This window comes from Oppia nitens, unplaced genomic scaffold (assembly GCF_028296485.1).
Source record: "Oppia nitens isolate AA-2021 unplaced genomic scaffold, nextdenovo-longstitch-racon4-pilon3 scaffold1_pilon_pilon_pilon, whole genome shotgun sequence".
Lineage (NCBI taxonomy): Eukaryota > Metazoa > Arthropoda > Arachnida > Sarcoptiformes > Oppiidae > Oppia > Oppia nitens.
In genome coordinates this window covers 2357027-2369507 of record NW_026533199.1, presented here as the reverse complement: position 1 = coordinate 2369507, position 12481 = coordinate 2357027, and positions in this window count along the sequence as shown.

The following is a 12481-nucleotide window of genomic DNA, read 5'->3' as shown; positions in this document are numbered from 1 at the left end:
TGTTTTTATTAGCCATTTGGTGTCGACATGGATGACCTACTCTACGCCGATGTGTACGATGATGTTAAAAGTGGCAAAATAAAGGATCCCCGCATCAAACCGCCACTTCCTCCAAAAGGACAGGCCGTTCGTGCAAAGCCACCAAAGAGACCACCAAAGACTAAGAAAGCTAATTAAATAATTAATAAAAAAATAATGAATTTATTTATATTATTAATATAATAATAGATTTATATACTGTGATATTGTTGTACTATTGTTGATGATGGGCACCGGTATGTTGTGTTCCGGATTTGCCTATTTTTCTTATACTCCGTATATATCTATCTATCTTTTTCTCTGTTGCTCTTAAATTAATTATTTATTACATTTTTTGAAAATAATTGATAGCTTTGTTATGCAAAATAATATAATTTAAAAATTGTATATTATATATAATAATAAATTGTATGGCATTTGATATCAACATTTTTTTTAAAAATGAATATTTAATATAATTATATTTTGCTTTATAATGTTTTTTTGCAACAAACAAACAATTATTTCTGTGACTGTTAATTATCTAATAGTTTTAATAATAAAAATAAATTAAAATAAAAAATTATAATTATAACAATTAATGAACAAATAATAATAAAAAGATGTTTATAATAACAATGGTTTTTTGTCTCTTAAATTATTTTGTTTCGGTTTGTTTGCTAAATATTTTTATTTTGTTTGTTTACTTATATAATTAAATGTAATTTTTGCTACAATTACACCATTTCTATAGATTATATATATACTGTGTATATACACTAGTGTTTTTCATGTATCAATCATTTTATTATAGTAACAATTAGAGAAAAATGTGTTCAAAATTGCTATCATCATCAAAATTATTAACTACAAGCAATTAAATTGGATTTGTATTTGTTGTCATCAAAAAAAAAATAAATAAATAAAAACTAACCATAATTTCTAAATAATTAATATCTAAATTGATTATAATGTCTGCTATTATATATAAATATTATAAACGCTTCCAATTAAGGAGATTATCATTATATTGTATATATCGTCATCAGTACTGATGATATAGTTTTTTAAATATACTTCCGTACCATTTGAAGGACTTAATTACCAGAAATAGCTATAACAACAACACATTTATTTAGTAAAGTATTTTTAATGTCAACTAATTTTTGTTGCTGTGTTTATCGTCAATTGTAATTTATAATCCATAAAAAAAAATTATGGATGACTTCAAACATTTGGCACACATATTAAAAATATCAATATTAATATATTAGTTTTGGCTTAAAGATCTTAAAAAACATTATATGTTATATTATTAATATACTCAAGAATTTCTGAGTGAAAAATAAAACAAAAGAGTTTAATATATAAATAAAAAATCCATTTTAATGGCATTTATGACACATTTGCTGAGATTTTGTTATTTGTGAAACATTTTCAGTTAAACTTTTTTGATTAACAAATAAAGCAATCAATACTTTAAGTAGTCGTAAAATATGTCACTTTTTAATAAACTGTGTTATATAATATTAGACAATAAAATATATTTATATTTATAAAAAATTTTGCTTTCGTTAGCATTACTATCACTCAACAGATAAGCAAAAAATTTATTTTTATATTTTATTTTTGTTGGGTTTTAGATTTCATGAATAAAATTTTAAACATATTTTTTATAGATTTTTATTGACATTTTATTTTTTATATTGTCAGCAATTTTTTAAATTAAAAACCCATATTTTGATTGAATGATACTAAAACAAAATATAAAAAAACTAAACAATGAGTAAATAGTTTTTATTAAATAAATATTTTGTAAATAATAAAAAAACAAAAAATAATAAGTTAATAATAATAAAGACTACAAATTGTATGTCAAACGTATTAAATGTTTTGTTTGTATTTTTATTATTTTGTTTTTTCAACTTTAGTATAGATTATGGGGGTATTAAACAAGATTTATAACAAACAAAAAAATTTATACATTATTTTATATCTAAGTTTGTTTGGATCATTTATTTAACTTATTTATATTGTGTTATTTAATAGCCAAATGAGTATAATAAAAGCCACTACTTTAATGTCTTAATAATATTGTAAACTAATGCCCAATAATCTGTTAGTGAGCAATATTGTTAGATTTTATTTTATTATTATTATTACAGTATTTTTATTAGTGTTATCCGACAATTATTTTTATTTTATTTGATCAGTCAATTAGGGTTCAAACAAAATGACACTAAATATCTTATTTTTTCAATATTTTTTATATAATTTTTTTTCGGTTATAACTTATTCTATTTTATTTAGTTATTTAATTTTATTTTTAAAAAAAATATATAATTTTCAAAATGTTAGTATAGAAAATTTTTGAAAATATATTTTGAAAACACTAATCTTTTAGGTATTATTTTTGAATTATTCTTTTATATATTTATAGAAATTAAAAAAATAAAATAAAAATTAACTTTTTGTGTGTTGCAAATGTTTGTCTAGAATTACAAAAACACAAAAATCTTTTTAAAAATAAAGTCTAAAAATAATGTTTTATACTTAATCTTATCACTTATAATTGAGTTTAAAATAGGAGATCATTAAAAATATTTTAAATTTTTACGTTTATTATATACACTATATTTATAAATAGTTAATTGAAAATACAAGCTATTTTATATAATATAAAAATGTTATAAAAAATTAATAATATATTTGTATTATATTATATATTTATAATTAAATAAGTCTAACGATAATAATAATAATATTAAATAATGTTATACTAGCAATAATAATAAAAACTTTAATAAAATTTAATAATATTAATAATAAGTAAAGATAAGTACATCAATAGTACATTAATGAAAGTTTAATTTTTATTATTTTTAAGACAAAATCATCTGAAATAACTAAATATAAATAGTTTTTATTTTTTAAAAGTACAGAATTGTAAAGTATATTACAGTATAATACAGTATTATTAGTGTCTGTGATGTGAATCACAAAACATGTCTCAGCGGATGATATTTTTGTATATCAAAAATTGCAAACTTGTGTTCAAAAAATTGTAATTATTTTTATGATAAAACATAAAGCCTTTGCTATTACAGTACAAACTGTATATACTGTATATATATATAGTACTATACAAACTACACAATCAACATAATTTTTAAACACAATTTTATGTTACAAAATCTTCACTGTTAACTAAAAAAGTATATAAAATTTTCAAATACTCATCAAAAAATAAAAATAAAAAATTAAATATAATGGTGTTATAGTAGTAGTAGTAGTAGTCATAGTAGAGACACGTTTTACAATAATGTACTAAATTATTGATCTAAAATAGCGGTGTTTTTATTACATTTTGACCACAATATACAGTATATAATACAGTATAATATATTATGCATCATTCAATGATAGGCCATAAAATTCAATAAACAACAATAAAATAAATGCTTTAATATCACGAAATTAGATGATATTACTAATAAAATGTTAAATTTGAACTAAAAATTTAGAATTTTGAGATAAAAACAAATTTTTATGGATTCAATAATATCTATATTTAAAATTATACACTAACTTTATATTTAAAATACAGATACTTTATTTTTGTATGAATATAAAAATTAATATATAATAAATTAAAGATTAAGTTTTTGATTTTTCTAATAGCTAGAAAAAACTGCACATAAAAGCTAATAAACTATTTTCTAAAGTATCAGAAATTTTATAATATGATATCAATTCATTTATTGAATAGTTTGTAAACTGATTCCTAATAATAATAATAATATATTATAATTTAGTTTTGATAGAATATATATAATACTTTACTATTACTACTAATAGTATATACAACTCATGTATTTTTATTTAAGTAATAAATATTTACATTATAAATTTATATATAAAAGTTTACTACTACTACTACTACTACTACTGAAACTTTATGGTCACTGAGATATTGAATTGCAAAACAAATTTAAATTTCAATACGTTTTACTGATGACATTATTTTTATCAGATAAGTAGATTAAATTACAGTAAACTTTGTCGGGATTTGCTGTATGTGTATATACTGTATATATGTGTGTAAAAATAAGTTAACAGTTTACTAAAATATCGTATAAACTTTATATATATATAATATATTATATAAACAGATATTTTTATGATAACATTTTACTGTACAGTACTATAATGTAAAATATTGATCGATGTTTAGAAAAAAATAAATATAAATTATATTTTTAACAACTTAATTGAAAATTAGTTATGTATATTATGTGTTGTTTATAAAATAAATATAAATAAATTTGAAACAAAATATATTAAGTTAGCAGTAATTTAAGTACTAAATATATACAACAAAATATACACACATTACACACACACACACACACACACACACACACACACACACACACACACACACACACACACACACACACACACACACACACACACACACACACACACACACACACACACACACACACACACACACACACACACACACACACACACACACACACACACACTATACATAGTATGTATTACATACTGTATAAGTACAACACATATTATTCAATAGCTAATAAATTATAAATAAATTTTTTGGCACAAATGCTATACTAAATGATTGAATTAGGAGTTAATCCTATTTTCACTTGAATTGAGTTAAGGTTTTTGTTGCTTTCAAATAATTGAATTCAATTTATACATAATTAAGAGCGCTTTTGATGTTTAGCTGCTCTCCAATTACATACAATATAGTATATTATATATTATATATTATATACACATAAGTATATCACATCATAAATGCAAACTTGAAACTCAAACTCTTTTTATACTACATTAGATATTTTGAACATTATTTTAAAAGTACAGTAATTGTATTTTTAGTTTATAATAATAATATTGTGTAAAACAACACTTTTATATTTAATTTATACAAATTATTTAAAAATATTTTATATGTATAAACTATAAACTATGATAAGTACGTTTTAAAAATAATATGCAATTATAATGCATATTGATTTTTGTTGTTTTTGTTTTAAGGACAATTAGCATATTTAAATAAATATTTAAAATGTTTAGACTTAAATTAATTATCTAAAATTTTTGTATTTATATTAGTGTATAGTTTATTTGCGTAACACTTTTTAAAATATAAAAATATAACAAAATTATCAAAACTATTCAAAAAAATATAAAATAAATAAATTTTTATTCTAAACACTTTTAATAATTATGAAGATTAAATAAATTATTAAAAATTTTAAAGTGGAATTTAAAAGATTAGATATACATAAATAAATAAATAACTAAAAATAATTTTAATTAATGTTGATAATTAAAATTAATTAAAATAATCTAGATCAAATTTAGTTATAGCAATATCAAATATACTGGTATGTAGTTTGTAGCACTATCTACTGTCACTAAAATGTTATACAATAACCAAAATTTAAGTTAACGTCTCATTCAATAGATGGCTAACATTGGCCCACAATTATTGTAAAACATAACTCAAAACATTGTATTTCAAATTGTATTAATACTACACTACAATAAAAATTATTGTTGTACAATACAATTTGTTAAACAATTGATAAGCAATTTGTTGAATTTATTAAAAAAAAAGTTACCCATAATTAACTATTTTTACATACAATTTTCAGTATGTGACTAAATTATGGTAAGTGATTATATATATATATCTAATTTTAAATATAGTTTTTTTAAATATTATATTAATAAATACATAGATTTTAGGCTTAAAATACTGCATAATATAAATTAACTGCAATTTTATATAACTTAAGTATCCTATACCGGTATATATAAAAGTTTGCATATATTATTTTGTTTGAAATAGCATCGGAACAAAATATTTTTTTTATAGATTTTAAATATTTTTATAAATTCAGTTAAATTGTCGACCTAAAATGTGAATATATTTTTGTTGTCTCCCAAACAATACTAAATCCAAATATTAAACAAAAATGACACATACATTGTGTCCAAATCATACCATCAAATAATATTGTGGCTATTTTTTTGGTAGAGATTTTAACTAAAAGATAACATTGAATATCGGATATTACTTTGTTTACTCTCAATACTAATACTATTGGTATAAAAAATAAAATAAAGTAAAAAAAAAGTTTTATTGAAATTGTATAGAAAACATATACAATAACAGTAGTGATATGTGATTTAAATGTCTATAATATGTTGTAAAATTTATGTATGTATAGCTAGCTTATCCTATAGGGACTTAAATCTAAAAAAATCCTCAAAATATTTCTACATCTCTCTCTCTCTCTCTCTCTCTCTCTCTCTCTCTCAAACCTCTCAGTCATATATGCCAATGATATATATAAGCATTGATTTGACGTAACTTAAAGTAATGCAATACTTGCATAAAAAATCGGTACTAAAATTGATGTAAAAGATTTGCAAAAACATTGTTTTCTATTGAAAAACTACTTGAGAGGAGACAGATAAGAGTATTGAAATGAAATGTTATGCATTGTGTCTAAAATTAAATGTTTTTATGTGTACTCTCTCTCTCTCTCTCTCTCTCTCTCTCTCTCTCTCTCTCTCTCTCTCTCTCTCAATAATTTGTATGCATTCCTGAGCCGTCATTTCCCATTCAATATATATTGTTAAATATCATTGATTTGATAGATTTTTTTCTCTACTCTACTGAAACAGTTAGTCAGTCAGTCAGTCAGATATATTAGACTATTGTGAGCCTAAAAAARTCATGTCATACAAAATGAGACACTTTTTACTACTTAAGTCCCCCCAGAAAAAAATGCAGACAATATAAGAGTGCGAATCGTTGTTTTCTGTCATTGAATATATCATTTGTATGTATGTTATGTCTTCATATAATGTCTTTACAACTGATTAGACATTTCTCACCAAAAATGTAAAAAAATTGTATATCAAAATAGCTATAATGAGTAACACAGAAAATAGATAGTTAGACACCACACAAAAGGGCTGTCTTTCACATACATTATTGTATTGATAATCGGATGCCATAAAAATTATATACATTATATATGATAGCATAAAAGCAATAAAATTGTGATTATAATAGTTGTGATTTGCAATTAAAAATCATTTTCACTATTCACCCATTCATTCATTCATTCATTGACCGATAAAATGATAAAAATCAATACAATATCCTATGTATGTATACTATGAATGTATGCGACGGTCGACTCATATTTTGGTCGACAATTGTAATGACAATAAAAAACTTTTTTATGTGTAATTCAATGCAATGGCTTTTTGAAAAGGCATTCATTCATACATATAGTGAGTGAGTTAGTGAGAGAAAGAAGAGAGAGAGAGAGAGAGAGAGAGAGAGAGAGAGAGAGAGAGAGAGAGAGAGAGCAAAATGAATCAAATTTTTACTTATAAGTGGACAATGACTTTCAATGAATACCAGTCTTGCAGATGATTATTATTTGAGTAGTACTGTATAGTTGTGTGGACTATATTTTGAATATATATCAATACATATATAAATATATATAAATATATATAACTAAAAGTAAGTTATGCTGTAAATTATATGATTAAAAGCTGACAAAATAAGGGCCGAGTGAGTGGTCACGTGTCAATCAGACACTGACAGCACCCGAGAGTTTGACAACAAAAGTGTAATACCAACTAATGGACAATTGGGAGGAGACACCCGTGTGTATGGATGTATGTATGTGTGCGGTATTGTCTCTTTAGATCCACAATAATCAGTATTAGTTGAATACATAGAGAAAGTATTTTTTTTTTTTTTTGGTTTTGTTTCGCAACTCAATGACAATGTACTGTCAAACTCTTGGACTAACTTTTTCTTTTACATAATATTTGCTTTTGAATGAAAATTTTATAATAATAATAATAATAATAATATATAATAAGTCAAATGTAATGCAAACGTGTGGCCACAAAATCACAATAACTTTTTTATGTTTGACAATATGTCAGCGCTTTTCATTATTAAAAACTTCTCTCTTTATATTGTATTAGTGATAATCAATAGATTAATGTATTGGTTTTTTTGGTCCGATCGGTCACATAACTGTTTAGTTAATACACTGTTATATTTTATAGCACATTATCCGCACATTACTTATACATATTAGATATATATATATTTTATGTRTGCTTTCCTCCTACTAATCTGTAATCTCTTTAATAATTCATATACCTATTGCATACATACATATTTTATTAGATAATCGGCAATTTTTTTGCACTCCTCTGATAGTATTTTAGGCACAAAAAATATTATTCATAAATATTATGGTCTAAGTTGTGGACAAATTCACACCAATTTTTTGTTGTTTGGTAAGTATCTACTTATGAATTATAAAGTAAAATGCAGTTTTATTTTTAATATGTTTAACATGAGTTTGATTTTATCGGATTAATTGGCTATAAAAATATCAAATCAATATATTATTTTTTACTTTATATATGTATAACTAAGTGTAATATATACAGTATGTTTAGTCAATGAAACTGATGTTTTATGTATTGCATTTTGTTTTACGATATGAGAAAATGTTATGAAGATTAGTCAAATTTTAGCATAATATTTTGAATATTATTATTATTATTGATGATGATAATAATAAATATAATATTCCCAAAATGATATAACTTTTAGTTATATAATATATTGTACATACAACTTAAATATATATAAGTAAATAAAAATGTTTGTTATATATCTATATATGTCTTATAGTCCATTAGGCAATGATTCAAATGAGTCACAATATAAATAACAATATAAATAAAAATATAACGATATCTGTAATAATAATGGCAAGAATTTTGTCATCGCATATACAGTATATATTTATAAGGGCTATAAAAATGCTTTTGTTGTGTCAGATATTGTTATTGCCGACAATATATAATAACTTGTTGTTGTTATGTAAGTACATATGTATTAACTGTACAATATTGCACACATAATATCCTTATTAATATCATCTCTCATATATAAATGAAATAGTTGTTCACTAGGCTTATGTAGGCAATTGTCCGGCATTAGTAGTAGTACCAGTGCCAAATGGACACAATGGGTTTATAATGCCATAACTTATTATAATATATTGAATATATATATATACGGAAGTATTTTAATGTCTCTAAACTATCACTGGGCTATAAATGCAATAAGTTTTTATGTGTAATATAATTGAATTTTTGACATATTATTGATCGCTAACAACAGCTATACACAAGTAAACCAATTGTCGGTCCCTAAGAGTTATTCAGTTTAAACAGTGGTCAGTGGTTTTTAGCCCCCAAACACACCAAAAATGGGTTTTAGTGTTGTTATTATTATTGTTGTGTGGATGGGATCCGATTGAATGGGTTGTGTTGTCATTTATGGTGATGAATACGGATTGTTATTTTTCATGACCAACCCGTCGTTGCCATAACCAGATATCAAGTGARTGAGTGGGTGAGTGAGACCCCTCTGTAGTTTAAAGCCCATGTCTTTATTTGATGCTCTTTCATAGCAAATGCAAAGCACTTATATTGTTAATACACAACACAAAAAAAAAGTTTTTATTTGAAACGCCAGTGCTTTGTGTATGCAATTGTGTGTTAATCCTATCGTCGTTGAAATCGTAAAAATAAAAACCAATTCAATTGTGTGTATATTTATTATATATATATATATGAATATATCTCTCAAAAGTAGCATAACTTCATTGTCTGTGTGTATGGTTTCAAATGCTCTCCAGAGAAAGGGATCAACTATTTTATGCAGAGCTTCTCTCATATCAATACATAAAAATAAAAATACATATACTGTATATTGTATGCATTGCATGATATAAAATGTTAATGGCTATAAAAATATATATCGTATATGGCATTTGTATATTAAGTCCAACAATTTTTTTWAAATAAACTGTTACCCGTATGAAAAAGAGAAAGAGAGAGAGCTTTACTATTTTTGAAAAATTTATTGTTTATAATTATGTGTCAGCAAAACAATTAGATATATGTGCACAAAAATGGTGTTTTTACTACTGGTGTGTTAGGAGGAGCACTGGTATTAAAAATTTTACGTTTATTTTGTATGATTAAAAGCTGTAGTGCCTCGAGTAATACCCGCAAATTGAGAGATGCATTACATTTAATTTTGGGGTAAAATTTGACAATTGTTTAGACAATGTTCACAATATACCAGTCCCTCGAGTAATATGTAATTCTCGGACGGAATTTATAATGAGAGATGAGATGTACAGTCAGTATTATAGTGTGTTGTTTGCAAAAGCTTATCGCAAACTTTGATATAAATTACAAAATCGATGTATATATATATATATATTAGATATATCACAAAAGTACTGGTGCTCTARCGGTATATATATATATATATATATATGTATATATCATATATTTTTGCTTTTAGTTTGCATTTTAATGAAACTCTCGCTTCAACAACATATCCCACTACTGACACATTCAACACATTCACAGCTGAACTCACTTTTTAAAAACTTGTCGTTCAGTTTAAATTTCTAGCATTGCCTGTACTCCATGTGCCCACTAAAAAGATGGATTGCCCGCACATACCAAGGATTGCTTACCCCATACAATGATTTATATATTATAAATATTATGTATATACAAGATATATATATAGTATGTATATGTGTGTATAAATAGATAGTTATATACATATATTGGTGGCGAAACATTGGAGTAAACTTTTCAGAAAATATTAAAGTAATAAAAAAGATAGTATATATATATTTATGTATATTGATGTCACTGTACTCTATATATTGGCGGCTAAAAATGTGGGCACAAATGTGAGCAAAATTTTCACACTTTAACAGTTATATTAGATTTTGTTTTGTAATGTTGTCTCTGATTTATTGGCAAACTTATCAAAATAGTATATCACTTTAAAATCCTAATATTTATATCTATTTTTTTCTTTCTCTCTCTCTCTCTCTCTCTCTTTGAACGACCGTTTTGGCCATTTGTCAGCCTTTTAGCACAATTGCTGAGCACTGGTGTTATGCAAAACAGCAGCAAATACTTTATCTCCAAAAAGCAACCAACCATTAGAAGGATGAGGAGATTGAGATAGTGAGTGATATCCCAATAAAACTATTGTAACTCTTTTTACTTTAGGCTATAATGTGGGCCCGAAAACCCCTAAACTTTATCTTTTATAATAAAATGGGTTTCAAGTACTCAAAAAACTCATTTAAATGAATCATTTGAATTACACAAACATATAATGGCTGTTATAATGACATAAAATAAATGACACGCCGTTTATATAAAAAAAAATTTAGACCCGATTTCTACAATTAATCGCATATTTGGTGATGACTTCAGTGTCACTAAAAAAGCAATGGGACTTCAATATAGCTAACTATACTAACCCTAAGTATATATAACCTGTTCAGTGATTTTCAATTGAATAGWTTTACTGATGACAACCCATAATACTAATAATAATAATAGTTTTAGTAGTGTACCGGCAAATGTGTGGCAGCAAACACCACTTTCCAATATTAAATATCCGGTGAGTTAATGTGTTAGCTCACCAATGGGTTTTCAGGGCACAGTTATATACAATGTATAGTTTGGTTGCAATATTATAATAGTGCCAAAAGGCAATAATCAGTTATCCGTTTAATACTATTAGTGGCGAATGCATTATATTTTGTTGTTTCGCCAAATAGACCGCTGACTGACTGACTGACTGACTATAACAATATTGAATGAAATTTATTTTATTGAGCCGTTTATTATAAATTTAAATGTTTTACACCAAAAGTGCCGTCAAATGTAAGGGTGAAGAAACAGCATCTCTCTCTCTCTCTCTCTCTCTCTCTCTCTCTCTCTCTCTCTGTGTGTGTGTGTGTGTGTGTGTGTGTGTCTCAGGGGAATGGGTTATATGTTTTTATGTATATTATATGTTTAGTCAAATTTAGTAAATGTAACAATTTTTGGGTCCATTTTTACGTCACACATCATCATCTCTTCATCATTGATATCAATATATATATATATATATATATTATAAAATGTATGACAAACTTTGTCATTGAATTTATGCAAAATTTGAAAGCTTTTGAAACTCAGACAACCCTCTCATCGGGGAATTTCATGCTTTCCTAAACAAATACTAAATCTCTTGTCTCTCTCTCCAATCTTAAACAGTTGTTATGATTTGCTCGTGGCGTGAGACTTACTAGTGTTTCGATACCTACCAGTGCACTGGAAATATATATATATATATATTTTTAAAAAAAACTTTATCAAAGCCTATCAAAAAAGCTAATTCAATGGATTGAATCCAATTCTCGGATTACATTATGTATTTGACTCATTTCATATAGTAATCAAACATTTTTTCACACTATTA